Source organism: Dipodomys merriami, unplaced genomic scaffold, assembly GCF_024711535.1.
Source record: "Dipodomys merriami isolate MVZ:Mamm:240054 unplaced genomic scaffold, mDipMer1.0.p SCAF_44, whole genome shotgun sequence".
Classification (NCBI taxonomy): domain Eukaryota; kingdom Metazoa; phylum Chordata; class Mammalia; order Rodentia; family Heteromyidae; genus Dipodomys; species Dipodomys merriami.
Genome location: NW_027206002.1, coordinates 1,735,649 through 1,750,577, shown reverse-complemented (window position 1 = coordinate 1,750,577; position 14,929 = coordinate 1,735,649). Strand labels below are relative to the sequence as shown.

Genomic DNA, 14,929 nt, shown 5'->3' with positions numbered 1-14,929 from the left:
ACCACAGCAAAGTAACAGGGTAACTTCAGTGTCTCTGTTTTCCTTGCATTCAGTGTCTCTGTTTTCCTTGCATTCACTCCTTGGTCCACGAGGAGCTGCTAGTGGCTAAAAAGGAACTTCCAGTTGGCTGGAATTTTATAACTGAGATGGGATCTATAAGGTTTCAGCTTAGGGATGGAGACCAGCCTCTCTGGAGATGTTTTGGGCCTCTGTGTGGCTACTTTTTTTCCAGACACTCCAGGGTTTTTGATCAGAGGGCAGAATCTGGCATGGTGCCCCCAGAAAGATAGACAGCCAGCCTGTCTGTGAGCAAGATATCTCTAGATGACATTGTGTTAGCCAAAGCCATGACCCAGGACACAGAGCAAGCCCAACTTTTGTTTACCATGCCCCGTGCTCGGCTTTGCTCTCCTCTGCTTGGAAGCAGAGTGTATTTTCACAGGGCGGTGAGCCGGACGCTGATGGCTCATGCCTGTAATCCTAGCTCCGCAGGTCCAAGAAAAGCAGAGCTAAGCTTTGTGTAGCATGAAAGAAAACTGCAGCATTAAGGGAGGCAATAATGAAAGAAGCCAGAGAGATGAGATCCCAAGGTGTGGCATGACAGTGCACACCTGCAGTCCTAGCTACCCAGGAGGCTGAGGTGGGAGGATCGCCTAAACCCAGGAGCCCCAAAACCAACCTGGGCAGCATCGTAAAGCAAAACCTCATCTCCAACAAAACAAAATGAAAAGAAACCTGGGAGATGAGCCATGCAAGTTAGAAGAGCAAAGTCAGAAGCTCCGCAGAAGGGAAGCTATCAAGAAAAGAAGATAATTCCATTCAACCAAAATAAGATTGAGGCTCCAGAAAATCGTGGCAGTGGAATGTAAAAAATAATATGGACAGTCTCTCGATACATTTTGTTTTGTCTTGTTTTTAGGCAGCTAAAAAATTCTGGGGAAGATAAATAGCTGAACAAGAAAGGTCTGCCCAAATAGTAATTAGACTGAAAGCTGTCATGATTTTGAGTAATTGACAGACAGGGAAGAAGGAGACCTGTTTGACCACAATGGTTAAGGTAATCTCCTTCCAACAGCAGAAGTGACTCACCTGAACCAACAGAGCCCCTGAGTGAGACTTGCCTCTCTCTGAGCATCACAGCATTCCATATCGCTCTTCCTTCAATGTCACTTTGGGGGCCAATGAATAGACACTGATACTCCTTTTAGTTACAGGATATAATGAGGTAAAAGTTAATGCTACAGAATATATAGTCGGAAGTGAGAAGGATTCAGGGATTAATTGCTTCTTAGCCAAAGGGCAAAAATATTATTTCAAGTTTCTCTTTTTGTCTTTATAGTCTGTCGTGTGTGTGTGTGTGTGTGTGTGTGTGTGTGTGTGTGTGTGTGTGTGTGTGTGTGTACGCACACACCAGTCTGGGGCTTGAACTCAGGGCCTGGACACTTTCTCTGAAGGCCGATACTCTACCACTTGAGCCACAGCTGCACTCCCAGCTTTTTAGTGGTTAGAGATCAGAATCTCACAGACTCTTCTGCCCAGGCTGGCTATGAGCCGTGATCCTCAGATCTCAGCCTCCTGAGTAACTAGGATTACAGATGTGAGCCACCAGTGCCCAGCTGTTTTGCTTTGATAACTTTTTCCAAATATGGTTCCACATTAGACAGCTGAAGATATTGCCAATGTTGGTTCAGGCCAAGAAGAACTGACTACATGTTTTGTTCAGTGCCTTTTATTGTATTTTTATTTATTTGCTGTTCTCCAAAGATTGCCAAGTTGAATTGCTCGATACATTTTCTCAGCTGAAAATGTCAATGTATTTATGTAATGAAAACACCAATCGGTATGTGTATATTTAGAATTAGTGCAGAAACGATTGAAGCTGTTCAGTGTTGATCAATAATCATATTTGATTTGTGGGTGAGCTTTTTTTTCCCCCACTTCTCTCAGCTACCATGTACTTTGATATTTATTACCACCCACTGTGATTTTGGACCTTAACTAAATAGAAGTTGCTTGAGGAAATTGACAATCTAACGACTGAATTGGAAGTAGCTGCCTGAAGAAAGACAATACAGAGTCATGTGTGGCAGATCTTTTTTCAAAAGCCAGGCACTTGGCCTATAATAAAAATGTCTCTTACTACCTGAAAAACCTATTGCCAAACCACAGTCCCCAGTCTAAAAGTTACACTGTAAGGAAAGGGTCCAAGTTCCTTTGAAATGTATCAAATAGTATTCGTTGTTTCTTTGTTTGTCTCTTTTGTGCTGGTACTGAGAGTGATAGAACTCAGCCTGGGCATTGCCTCTTAGCTTTGTCACTGAAGGCTGGCACTCTGCCACTCCGAGCCACAGCTCCACTTGCAGATCTTTGCTGGTTAATTAGAGCCAATCACAAACGTTCCTGCTCAGGCTGGCTTCAAACCACAGTCTCAGCCTTCTGAGTAGCTAGGATTACAGGCATGTAATCCTACTGGCATCTGGCAATAGCACAGTTTTGACATGCATTGTGCTCTGGTCTGGATGGGACATACCCCGCAGAGGGCTGTGCTGGAAGCTTAGTCCCCAGTGGGGTGGCGTTAGGGCAAAGGAGAGTGGTCTTCTGAAGGGGATTCTCAGGACCCTAGTTAGTTCCCTAGAGAGGAAGGCGTAGAAAGGGGAACCTGGGGGTTGGGAAGGTGACTCAGTGGTAGAGTGCTTGCCTTGCATGGATGAGGCCCTGGGTTCGATTCCTCAGTACCACATAAGCAGAAAAGGCCAGAAGTGGCGCTGTGGTTCAAGTGGTAGAGCACTAGCCTTGAGCTGAAGAGTTGAGGGGCAGTGCCCAGGCCCAGAGTTCAGGCCCCATGACAAGGGAAGGAGGGAGGGAGAAAGGAAGGAAGGAAGGAAGGAAGGAAGGAAGAAAGGGGAACCTGGAGCGTTGAATCTCTCTAGCTCCCTGTCCCCTCTCATTCATTCTCATCCAATGGTGCACGTCCACCATCGTAAATCCAGCTACCAGGAGAGACCTTCATCAGAGGAGATTGTTTTCCACCTCCAAACCTGTGAGCAAAACCACCCAGCCTGGGGTAGGTTGTGATCACAACAGAAAACTAACAGAGGTGGTGTCGGGAGCTGTGAGACTCTCAAACCCCAGGGGCCAGAAGGGTGGGGAGTGTTCGAGTTCTGTGTGAAGCTCCAGGGCTGCTTGTGTGAAGCTCCAGGGCTGCTCGTGTGTACCTCCGAGCCAGCCTCCCGGGGGGGCCCAGATGCCAGCTGCCTGTGGTCCCCGAGTCCATGCGGAGTGGCCAGAGCTGACATTTCACATCTGAGCCAGCTCCTCCTCCCCACCTGCCAGTGGGGGTGAGATGGAGTTTTGCAGCCTAGGTATCCTGAGCCCTCCCCCTAAGGGATCATCCTCTCCCACAGCACAGACAACAGCATCTTTAATGAGGTTGGCGGAGAGGAGGTGGCCAGCCTGCCACTCCTCAGAAGAAGGGAAAGGGCCTTCATAGCCACAGTCCTGCGGAGTGGGCGTTTCTCAGGGTTATGGGAAGCAGCTTCGTCCTGCAGGGTAGGGATCTCTGAGCAACTGGAGACAGGAGTCTTCCAGGAGACTGTTAGAAAGGCCAAATTCCAGGGGTCCTCATGCCAGAGTTTTCCTAACACACGGGTCCACCGCGTCCAGGCAAATGACAGAGACGAGGTGAAGCAGAGGGGGCTCTGTCATAGAATTGCTGCCCATTGTCATTTCTCTGTGCCCAGGTTTTCTCATAATTCCTATGAAAATGGAGCTTTCAGTGCTATGATTTAGTTACTAGTATCTACCTGAAGTTTGCTGTGCACGTTGGGTTTTGTGGTGGTTTTTGTTTGTTTTTTGGTCAGTTGTGGGCTTGAACTCTGAGCCTGGACGCTGTCCCTCAGCTCTTCAGTCAAGGGGAGCGCTCTACCACTTGAGCCACAGTGCCACTTCCAGTTTTTCTGGTGATTTATTGGAGATAAGAGTTTTCACGGTCTTTCCTGCCCGGGCTGGCTTTGAACTGTGATCCTAAGATCTCAGTCTCCTGAGTCGCTAGGATTACAGGCGTGAGCCACCAGCGCCCAGCCTATTTTGGGTTTTTTTTTTTAGAACATCACGATTAAGCTGCATACCAGACAAGAGGGAGGAACAGGACCCAGCCATGCTGCCTGGGCTGCCACCCTGCTGTTCCCTCTCCTCTCTGCAAAGGGAGAGCAGCCCAGAATTCCAGGCTTGGAGAGAAAAAAAAAAAATCACCTTCATTCCCAAGTGTTGGGGCAGAGATCAACCAGGTGTGAGTCTCCTGGCGCCTGCGCAGGCAGACATCCACGAAGGAGGAGGGTTCGTCTGCTCGGGGACCCCAGCAGTTTTTCTGAGCACCCTTTCCCCCATAGTCCTCATCTCCTCTGCCTGCTCCTTCCTAATGCTTGGTTGCCAAGAAGCAGTGCCCTGCAGCCTCTGTCAGGTCCCCAGTGGGGCTCCAAGCGCTTTGGCCAGCCTGCTCCACAGCCCTTGGTTCATGCTTGTGCAATCCCAGTTTCTCCACTACCCAGCCACCTCTGTGTGAGCACTATTCAAGTTACCAGAGTCAGCAGTGACTCCTCCCCCCCCCCCCCCGCCCCGCGGCCCCCAGGAAGCCATGGGTATCAAGAGAAACAGAACTGGAGTAGGCACCCGGCCTGGTGGGGCAGGTGACAGTGCACTATGAGGAAAACTTGCTTTTCCTTGTGTTGTGGATGAGTCAAGTTCAGAGGTTAAGTGACTCTGAGATCACATGGCTGGTAAGTGGCATATCCAGAATCATCGCTTAGGGTTTCCTAGAGGAAGAATGTTCCAGGCTGGGCCTGGAAGGACAGATGGGAATGTAGACAAGCAAAAAAGCAGGGGATGGGACAGAACCTGCAGTGTGTACAAAGAAGTTGATAGCTAGATCTGTGCCTGTATCCATCTGTACAAGAGAGGGGACTCATCTCTGCAGGATCTTGGCCCATCCTCCCTTGTAACACACACACACACACACACACACACACACACACACACACACACACACACACACACACACACACACACACACACACACACACACACACACACACACACACACACACACACACACACACACACACACACACACACACACACACACACACACACACACACACACACACACACACACACACACACACACACACACACACACCACCCCCCTACCTCTGAGCTTGGCAGGGATTTCTGGACCACATGTACTGGAAGTGCTGGAGGAAGCTACAGACTCCAGCTCTGCTCTGGGGCCTGTGAGCTAGCAGCCCAGCCCAGCACCCAGCCCGCCAGAAGCCAGCCTGGTGAAGGGCAGTGATCTTGGCCTTGACTTAGACCTTAAGTAGTTAGTGCATGTGTGTCTGACTTCCTGCACACATTTTACTTCCTTCCTAGTAGTTGGGAGAAGACATTAGCTTGAAGAAGTTGCCCAAATGGCACCTTGGATATGACGGAATCCCATCATTTGTCCCAGGCTGTGGAACATGGCCTGCCTTGGGTAGTGGGACCTCAGAGGTCCCAGGCAGTGGACCCGGCTATGCCTGCATCTCCCCCAAAAGCTTCTGTATGAACCAAAGCCAGCCCCCATGGAGAGAGGGTTGGTGATTGAGACCCAGACAGCTGTGGGTTCCTATTGACTAGGGGGCACATTGCACATTGTGTGTGTGTGTGTGTGTGTGTGCATATGTGTGTGTGTGTGTGTGTGTGTGAAGGTATTCCTTGTGTTTCTTATGTCCTGAGCAAACCCACATTATCATTTTATTAATGTGTTTCCAATTACGGGATAATGATTTCCAATTGCGTGTGGTCTGTGATACGGGGACACTTAATCAAATAGCCACACGATAGGACTTTCAATTCTCTGGGGCCAGAAGCTTTTTCCCGGCAATAAGGCTTCAAAGAAAATAGGTCTGAGGCTCATCCACACTGTATTTTTATGGGGCTTTCATGGCTTCTCCTACCTTCCCCTGGGTCTTTAGAGATACCGGGGAATGTGATATGAGGTTCAGGCATTTATTAGTAGTTCATCATGGCTGCCACAAAATAGTCAGTGACTTCTTTGAAGCAGGGCAGTTTTTGTTGTCATCCTGGTCTCTTTGTGTGGTGTTCAAGTCACTGCAGTGCCACCAGGAAGAGGAGCATTTATTGGTCCCACAGACTCCCTAGGCTCAAAAATCTCAGGGGATGCTTCCTCTGGAAAGAGACCTAGATTTCCAGAACTTTCCAAAGCTCACATTCTCACTACGCCCGCCCCCTACGAGTTAGGAATCTGATCCACTAAAATGCAAAAGAGTGTCTTCCAGAATGTTCATCTTCTGTGCCAAGCTGGGGGCTCTCCCAGACCCCAGGAACAGAAATAATCAATCCTGTTTTACAGACAAGGAAATGAGGGGCCAGGGAAGCAGACATCAATTTCTGACACGCAAGCAGACAGGTGCTGATCTGTTCACCCCTGGCCAGGGTGGGTGCACGGGAGACCCAGGCGCAGGGAGACCTCCTGCCTATCGTGGAGAGAAGGGAAGACTCCGAGCCATACTCGTGCAATCTCCATGTTTCTCGCGATTGCGCAGGGAAACCTCTCTGCCATCACTGAAGGACAAGCACAGACCCAGGGTAGACAAGTCGCGTCCCAGCCAGAGCCCCTCCTGTGGAGACTTAGAGCAAGGGCTGGGTTTGCCCATGGAGGCAGAGCTGGAGTGAACGCTCAGGGTTAGATGGCATCTCGGCCTGATTGGCTACATACAACGGTGTGTTCATTCATTCCCTTGTGTATTGGACACATAGTTGTCGAGTGCTAATCATGAGCCACAACCCACATTGCCTCTCTCTTTCATTGCTAAGAGACACATGGCAGACAAGTAGACGCAGCAGAGACTAGCATGCTCTGAAGGCCGTGCCCAGGGTACCCTGAGAACACACAGCAAGGAGCTGAGCCAAAGATGCTCAGGAGTTTGCCAAGCAGGACACAGAGGTGGTGCAAGCCTGTTCATGGAATCAAACATGGTGGCAAGGCCCTGGTGTGTGCGGGGAAAGGGATGCTGCTGGAGAGGAAGACACTGCAGGCCATCGATGGAGCTTGGCCCCATCTTGAGGACAGAGGGGAGTCCCTAATGATTGCTCCAGCTTTGAGTACAGGGAGGTTGGTGGAGCCAGGATTGGAGGCAGAAGGCCAGCTAGGCGACAGATGGTTATCAAGGTGTGTTCCGGATTTCCCCAGTTCTAGAATAGGGGCAGTGGGCAGGAGAACATTAGCACCGCTAAGAGCCACGTCCAATGCAGAAATGGCCTGAGCTGAGCTCATTGGCTGGGGAGAGATCAGATGTGGCTTGAGCAGCAGGGACTTCAGTGGAGGGAGGGACCCGTAGCTAAGGATGAAGGTGTAAAGGAAGGAGCAATCTGGGTGGAAAGTTCTAGAGATCATGTGGAGTCCAGGAAGTGGAGGACAACGTGGATAGATGTGAAGCCGGTGACATGTAGAGTTGGAGGCCAGGGCTGGAGCAGATAGAGGCCTCTAAGGCCTTCCACAGTGCTATCTCAGGATCCAACCCGGAAGTCCCATCCAGCTTACGTCAATGGTCATCCTCAAAGAACCAGAGCTTCTGAGAGCCCAGAAAGGCACCGGGGTAGGAGACGTGGCCAGCCTCCCTGCACCCTTTGATGATGTCCGGAGAGGCAGAGGCCAGCCCTGGCCACACCCACGCCCCAGCGAGATAGGCCAGCGAGGGACACTGATTTAAAGCTCCACACCCACAGATCCACCTGCAAACAGATAGCTCCCCACGGGTGATGTGGGAGACCCCCACACATCTTAGACTGTCCACAGCCTGTGATAAGTAGACACCCCCAGGACTCCCCTGCCAGATGTACCCCCACACACGCTCGCCACCTACACACCTTTATGAGGGCCCCACAAAATCCAAGTGCCTTGTAGGCAAGAGCCTACTTACTGAAAATGTTTCTTCTAGGCTGTATAGAGTCCAGTGCGTCCGCTGGCCTTGGCCTTGGCCTTGACCAAGCCTCCCTGGGCCTTCCCGTTAGCTCTCCGGAGACTGGAACTACAGGCTTTAGCTACCTGCTCCGTATCAAAAACCCTGAGATGTGTGTAGTATTGCAACTTGGGGGTCCCCAAGTTGGGGAAATGATTTTCCTAAGACACCAGTGATGGTTTTTGTTGTTATTGTTGTTGTTTTGTCAGTCATGGGGCTTGAACTCTGGGCCTGGGCACTGTCCCTAAGCTCTTCCGCTCAAGGCTAGTGTTCTACCATTTGAGCCAAAGCACCACTTCCAGTTTTCTGGTGGTTTATTAGAGATAAGAGTTTCACGGCCTTTCCTGCCCAGGCTGACTTTGAACCGCAGTCCTCAGATCTCAGCCTCCTGAGTAGCTAGGATGACAGGCGTGAGCCACCAGCGCCCGGCTCTTCCTTCCTCTTGAATGGCAGGGGAGGCTGGCAAAGGAAGGCTATGGGGGGATGAGTCCCAGAGCCTAAGTTTCTAGGGAACATGCCCCCACCTTCTCTGCCCTCTTTGGGGTGGCCCAGGGCTTGGAACACCCTCTCATACCTCAGAGCCCCCCTGAGCTTTTGTCCACACAGGGACTTGCTCATCCCTACCCACCCCTGCCCACTTCCCCTGCTGCCCTGGCCCGCTTGGTTCAAGGAAACATGGAGTAGCTGGGTCTGGGGCCTCGAGGTAAGTCTGTGTGCTGCCTAGGCTTCCCAATGCTTTGCCTGATGCCTCTGGAATTCGGGGAACCCAGCGGGTGATTCGTGTGCTCACGAATGCGCCGCGCCGTGCAGGGGGAGTTGGGAGGGGCTGGTCCATTCCTGCCTCTCCAGATGTTCAGGGTGGCTAGCAGTTATCTCCGGAGGTGGAGCGCGCTTCAGGGTGTGGCATCTGCAAGTCACATTGCAGGGTTAGGGAGCTCGTCCAGACACCCCTTGTCAGCATGGGGGCTCAATCTCCGCAGAGGATAAAATACCCTTCTGGTCCTGGAGGGTCCCACTGGCGGAACGGGGAGCCCCATCAGCTCCCTCCTCGTCCTGCGCCTCAGTTTCCCCGATCAATCTGTGAGGAATCTGAAGAAGTTCCTCTAAAAACTCTCCCTCCTGTTCTCAGAGTCCGTGTGCCACAAGGGTGTGTGTGTGTGTGTGTGTGTGCAAGGGTGTGTGCAAGGGTGTGTGTGTATGTGCAAGGGTGTGTGTGTGTGAGAGAGAGACAGACAGACAGACAAGCAGAGAGACAGGGTATCTGTCATGTTTTCCACTGTCCTCTCCTCTCCTGCCCTCCATGTAGACCCAAGAAAGAAATGAAAAGCATTCTGCCACTCTACTCTTATATTCTTGAAAATTCTTCCTCAAACATATTCATCCGAGTGCCACTGGTGAGAAAAAATAAAAATCAAAGTCAGAGCGTGACTGGCTTCCTAACTGATGGCGGCTGCTTTTTATTCGGGACCATTAGCATCATCACCATCATTTCCTGAGCCCCAGCTTGTGGGGGGGGGGGGCAGGGGCTGGATTTCTGGTTACACCTTGCAGGCATCCGAGCTATGTTGTTTACCCCTCGTGCCCAGAAAGTTTTTTTGTGGAATTTTTCAACCCCCCCCCACACACACACACTTTTTTTTTTGGTGGTGGTAGTAGCTGTTTTCAAACTTTAACTGGAAAGAAGCCAGGTATAAAAACACCCCGAGGCAGGGCAGGCTTATACCCAAGCACATCAGGGCTGTGCTGGGCCGAGCCTGGGCCTTCAGGTACGAAGCACCTCAGGCTATGGGCCTCAGGCTCCACCAGTCCAGGCTCAGGTGTGGGTGAGCCTTCAGAAAAAAAAAAATCCAGGAATGTTCCTCCCTCCCACCCCCCTCTCCTATTCCTTGGTATGCTGAGCCCAGCAAGGAAGCTGTTCAGACTGTGAGAACTTATGAATATGGAGGAAGGGGGGGAGGGAGGTGGATCTCTCAGTAATAAGGTATGTAGTAAGAGTCAGCACATCTTCGAACTCTCATCTTGCTTCTGCTTCTGCAGTGGTGTTTGAGGAGGACACAGCCCAGATGCCACCCAGCCCAGATGTGCCTGGAATAACACAGTTGGCTAAGGGAGAAGGGAGCACGTGTGTATATGTGTGTGAGAGACAGACAGACAGACAGACAGATCGACAGACCGAGAATGTATGTGTGTGTGCCAGTTCTGGGCCCCGTGTTATCCCTGAGCTGCTTTGTGCTCAAGGCGAGCGCTCTACCACTTGAGCCACAGCGCCACTTTCCAGCTTTTTCTAGGTAGTTTATTGGAGATAAGAGTCTCATGGCCTTTCCTGCCCAGGCTGGCTTTGAACCATGATCATCCACCAGCACCAGGCAAAAAGGGAGCTTTAGGAGCTCTCGGGGCTGCTGCACCCCAGGACCTTCTTCCCCACCCCCCCACCCTGCCCTCTTCCTTCATGGACTTCCCACTTGCCTGGTACCAGGCATTCCAGATACCCATGGCCTCCACAGACACCGCACCTCAGAAAACCTACCTGTCCTGCTCAGGCCCAAGTTTCCCAGACAAGGTTTTCTGCAGCTCCCCACACAGGCTGTCCCAATCCTGAGATTGTCCAGTATGGACAAGGCTCCAACCAGTGAGGCAAATTTCGGGGGGTGGGGAGTCCTCACATCCTCCTCCCTGAAGCCCCACATGTGCACTGGAGCTGGAGCGGTCCCCCAGACGCCATCGCCAACCTCGCCAGAGACGTTAAGATCCGTCTTCAAACCCCAGGAGAGTCCTCGGAGCTCGCCGGTCTAAGGGCCTCTGCCTGGGGCTTTCCTTCCCTGAAATAGCGTGTAAGGGCTTAAAGCCCGCTTATACCAAGACCTACTTTTCAGCAACCTTCCAATACCTCTTCTTAAAGTAAATGTCCCTGAGCCCAGCAAAGCTACCGCAGGTAAAATGTGGGAAGTGTTCCCTGTTTGAGGAGTCATCGATCTGAAGCTCATGCACTGCCCACCCCCCTCCCCAGTGCCGTGAAAGGAGCGAATCTCTGCTTTGTTGCCTTTAAACCCCAGTGGTTCTTTAGCTCCTTGACAATGGCTGTGTTTGAGCAAACAGCCCTGAGACAACACCAAGAGTGCACATGGGACAGCAGCCCTCACTAGCATCCACGGAGCCGGCCTATTGGCTTCTCAGAGAAGCCTTACGAACCAAGGCAACAGAATTAACTAGAAAGTGGAGGTGCCCACAGGCTCCCACCATGTCCCCACAGACTCCGTCCACTGGCCCACTGGGGTATGTGTGTAGACATGGGCTGAGCTTCTGGCCAGGACATGGGGACCCCTGAGGCATCTGTGAATTGTTAAGAGAGTTTTGTAAGTGTCTGAGATCTCTACTCACACAAGCATTAATAAGCAAATGAATGAATGAAGTTCTTGATACCAGGCGGGCTTTAGCATTTATTCAGGTTGTCAAAACATGATTCTTTTGCTCTGGGAATACCTGATAGATGTACCAGTCAGCCATAAAAAAAAAAAAGTCTCTGTGGAGCCCTCTCTCAGGAATCCAACCAATCTTTCTTCCTCCATTAGGAACTAAAGAGAGGATTGGAAATATCAAATAGCAGATTGTACAGCAACACCAATTGAACCAGGCGTTCATGAGCACACGTATCTGACAAAGATCTGGGTGGTTTTGTTCATTTAAATTCCCCAGTGCTGGGGCTGGGAAGATGGCTCAGGGGTAGAGCGCTTGCCTTGCATGCCTGAGGCCCTGGGTTCAATTCCTCAGCACTACGTAAGCAAAAAGAAAAAAGCCGAAGGTGGCCCTGTGGCTCAAGGGGTAGAGCGCTAACCTTGAGCTGAAGAGCTGAGAGACAGCGCCCAGGCCCAGAGTTCAGGCCCCACGACTGGACCCAAAAAAAAAGAAAAATTCCCCGTGCTAGGGTGAAAATTGAGAGGATGTTTTTTTTTGGGGGGGGGGTTGTTTAGTTTTGTTTTATTAGTTTTGGTCTGTAAATTCAGGTACAAGTAGACTCTTCCACTAGGGTTGGAGTGGGCTTTGGTCTACACCAGCCTGGGGCAGCTGTGGACCTGTTCAAGGAGATTCGAAGCCTTAGATATGCAAATTCTGTTTGCAGTCCCCCAGTGAGCCTTGTGCTTTCAACCCAGAAAGTTCCCAATCAACTGGGATGACACGTACAAAATACAGACACTCCAGGGAACAGACCAGGTAGGAACTGACCACAGCCAGCTGGCCAGGCTGATGTTTCCCACTTTGAACCCTGGGAAGAAGAGGGGCTTGGATCCAGTAGGATCCATTTCCCTGAGCCACCCCCAGCGCCCCCCCCCCCAAAAAAAAACCTGGCCCAGGAGCATGGCTTGGCCAAATGCCAGCAGGGAACCTTTGAAAGAACCAACCCTCCCAGCCCCCTACCCAGCCCTGACTGTGACAAGCTGACAGTTCCATGCAGCCAGACAAACCCCAAGCCAGCACCCATGCCCTCTTCTCCCTGCTGTCTTTTTGGCCAGCCCGACTCAGCAAGGAAGCAGGGGTCTGGGTGCTCGAAAGTTGCACTCAGCTACCTCTGGATCTTGGCGGGGAGCAGATATCCTTTGTGGCTTGGGTTCTGGTCCCGACTCAGCCTCTGCTAAGTATCCCTTCCAGGCCCCTTCTGACAGCCCAGCCTGTCAGGGAGTCCGCACAAAAGGACTGTTTCCAAGTGTGGTTCATGATCTGTCTGGACCAGGACCACCAGAGATCCGATGACAGGCCGCGTGCGTAGCATCGCATGCCAGAAGCTGCATTTCTAGTGCGTGTCCCCAAGAGATCTGGACCCAGACCAACCTGAAACCCTGCGAAAAGCCTCCCCGCGCTCTATCTCCCCCAACCAAGCAGTTCTCCATTTACCTTTGCTTTCCTCAGCCAGGCCTGTCCTGAATGTCCTCTAGGGAAAGCCAGGGTGCCGTTCGGCTTAGTGTGGATTTGCTCGGCCTTGCTTTTCGGCCTTTGTGTCATGTCGTTGCAAGACCATGAACCAGCTTCAGGAAACCCAGGTTCTAACCTTGGATCTGCCACATGGTCCTCCCTGCCGCCGGGACCTCCGTTTTCCCATTTGACTCAGGAGTGCCCTGGGCTCACTGCTGGTTGAGGCTAGAGCTCTGAATAATGATCACAGGGGGCCTGAGGGCAAGCAGAGACGCCCGGTACAGGTGCGGCCACTAGGGGTCGCTGTGGCCGTGTGCTCTTGCTTCCAGAAGTTTGCGTCTGGAGGATACAGGACAGACAAACTCCTCAAGGTTTGTGTAGCTGGGGGAGAGGATAGAAGTGTCTCCAGAGAGCTAGGCCATGGCAGAGAAGTCCCAGCTTGAGGAATGAGCCTGTCAGGAGTGAAGTTGAAGATGGCTTTCTGGAGTGTAGCGGGAAGTCAGTGGAGCCAGTCCACCGAGGCCCACCGAGGCTAGAGTTACCAAGGAACTTTCACTTTTCAGTCTCGTGCCCCAGCTGGCTGGAGGTCACCACCAGGTGGCCTGACTTGGGGCCACACTTGTCTGTGAGGCTCCGGGGACCACAAAGAGACTGTAAACATTAGACCTCACAAATCTCTGGAATTTTCAGGATTCTGTGACTCGATCGGTGGAACTGTATGCTGGTGAGTGGGGGAAAAATGTATCCAAAAGATAAGCCCATTGGCTTTGGCATTTATTGTTAATTGAATTTCCCCAGAAATGGCAGCTGAAAGATTTGTTAGCGTTCATGAATTTACATCAAGTTAAACATCTGTTCCTCTTTACGCGGAACTCCAGCAAAAGTTGCGGCGGCGGCGGCTCATAAATTAGATCAGGGAGGAACATGCGTCTTGCTCTTTGCACAGCTTAGCAGTTTCAAAATAGAGCGAGGAATGACACCCAGGCCCGAGGAATGCCACCATGTTGGGCTGTGATGTGGGTGCCAGACGGTTACACCAGGTTTTCTGCTTTGGTGATAAAGATCTTGCGACATCACTTACCAGAATGACTGGGGACAATGTGGAACCAGGGCTGCCATCTCTGGAGGTAGCTGTGGTTGGGGGGGGGGGGGGTAGGGGAGGGGAGCCCACCCATGGGCAGACCGCTAAGGGCAGCCAAAAGGATAGGGGTCACAGCCTGTCAATCTCCCTTGGGCCCCTCCGTGGTTCTGCCCGGGTGTTGTTCTGGTTGCTGAGCTCAGGTCTCAGGCCACCCTGCCAGGTGAACAGAGGCTGGAGTTCAGTGTGGCCCGCAACCCACCCAATGCCACCTCAGAGTGGCCCCCCAGGGGCCAGCCCTACTTCCTCCTTCCTTCTCTCTGCCCCCTGGCCTGCTCCGCCCCCTGGGGTGGTCCTGCTTTGGCTCCATGGCTTGACCCTTGTTAATTACATTTTAGTTACATACATCCTTTTCCTGAGCACTGTAATTAAGACATCCTATTAGGAGCTCCTTGAGGTTTAATTCAAGCCTGCAGAGTGTGCATCTGAGCGCAACCAATGGGAGCAGAGGGGCAGAGCCCGCTGGGTTAGGGATTAAAAAAGGAAGCACCCTGCCTGCTCCGTGTGCTTGCTGACCAGATTTCTGGATCTTGATGCACCCTTCTGCAGGAGTCAACTTTGCCTGGCTGAGTTCCTTTTGAGTTGGTGTCTTTATTCCTACCAGCCACCCCAACATCCTGAGCTATGTCTAACAGTGACATAGGCCTCTGCCCCTCTAGAATTCCTCTCCTCTGTGTCTATATCTCAGTGTCTGAGAGTGACAGGGTGTAACCACCCACTGAGCCACCTGCCTCCCATGCTCCTCCCCCTTGGCTCTGTGGAGACCTCCAGCCCCACCCACACCTGGGCCTGGATGATGACAGTGCCTTGGGCCAGGGTACCAATGACCGATGGAATATCCACAAAGACTCCCTCACCACCTTTTGTG

The 14,929-nt window shown here is 51.8% G+C and overlaps 1 protein-coding gene across 1 annotated transcript in view; it reads left to right on the top strand.

The window, feature by feature from the left end:
• Fstl4 (follistatin like 4) overlaps positions 1-14,929 on the top strand; it is a 313,915-nt gene that overhangs the window by 213,801 nt on the left and 85,185 nt on the right. The window lies entirely within an intron of this gene.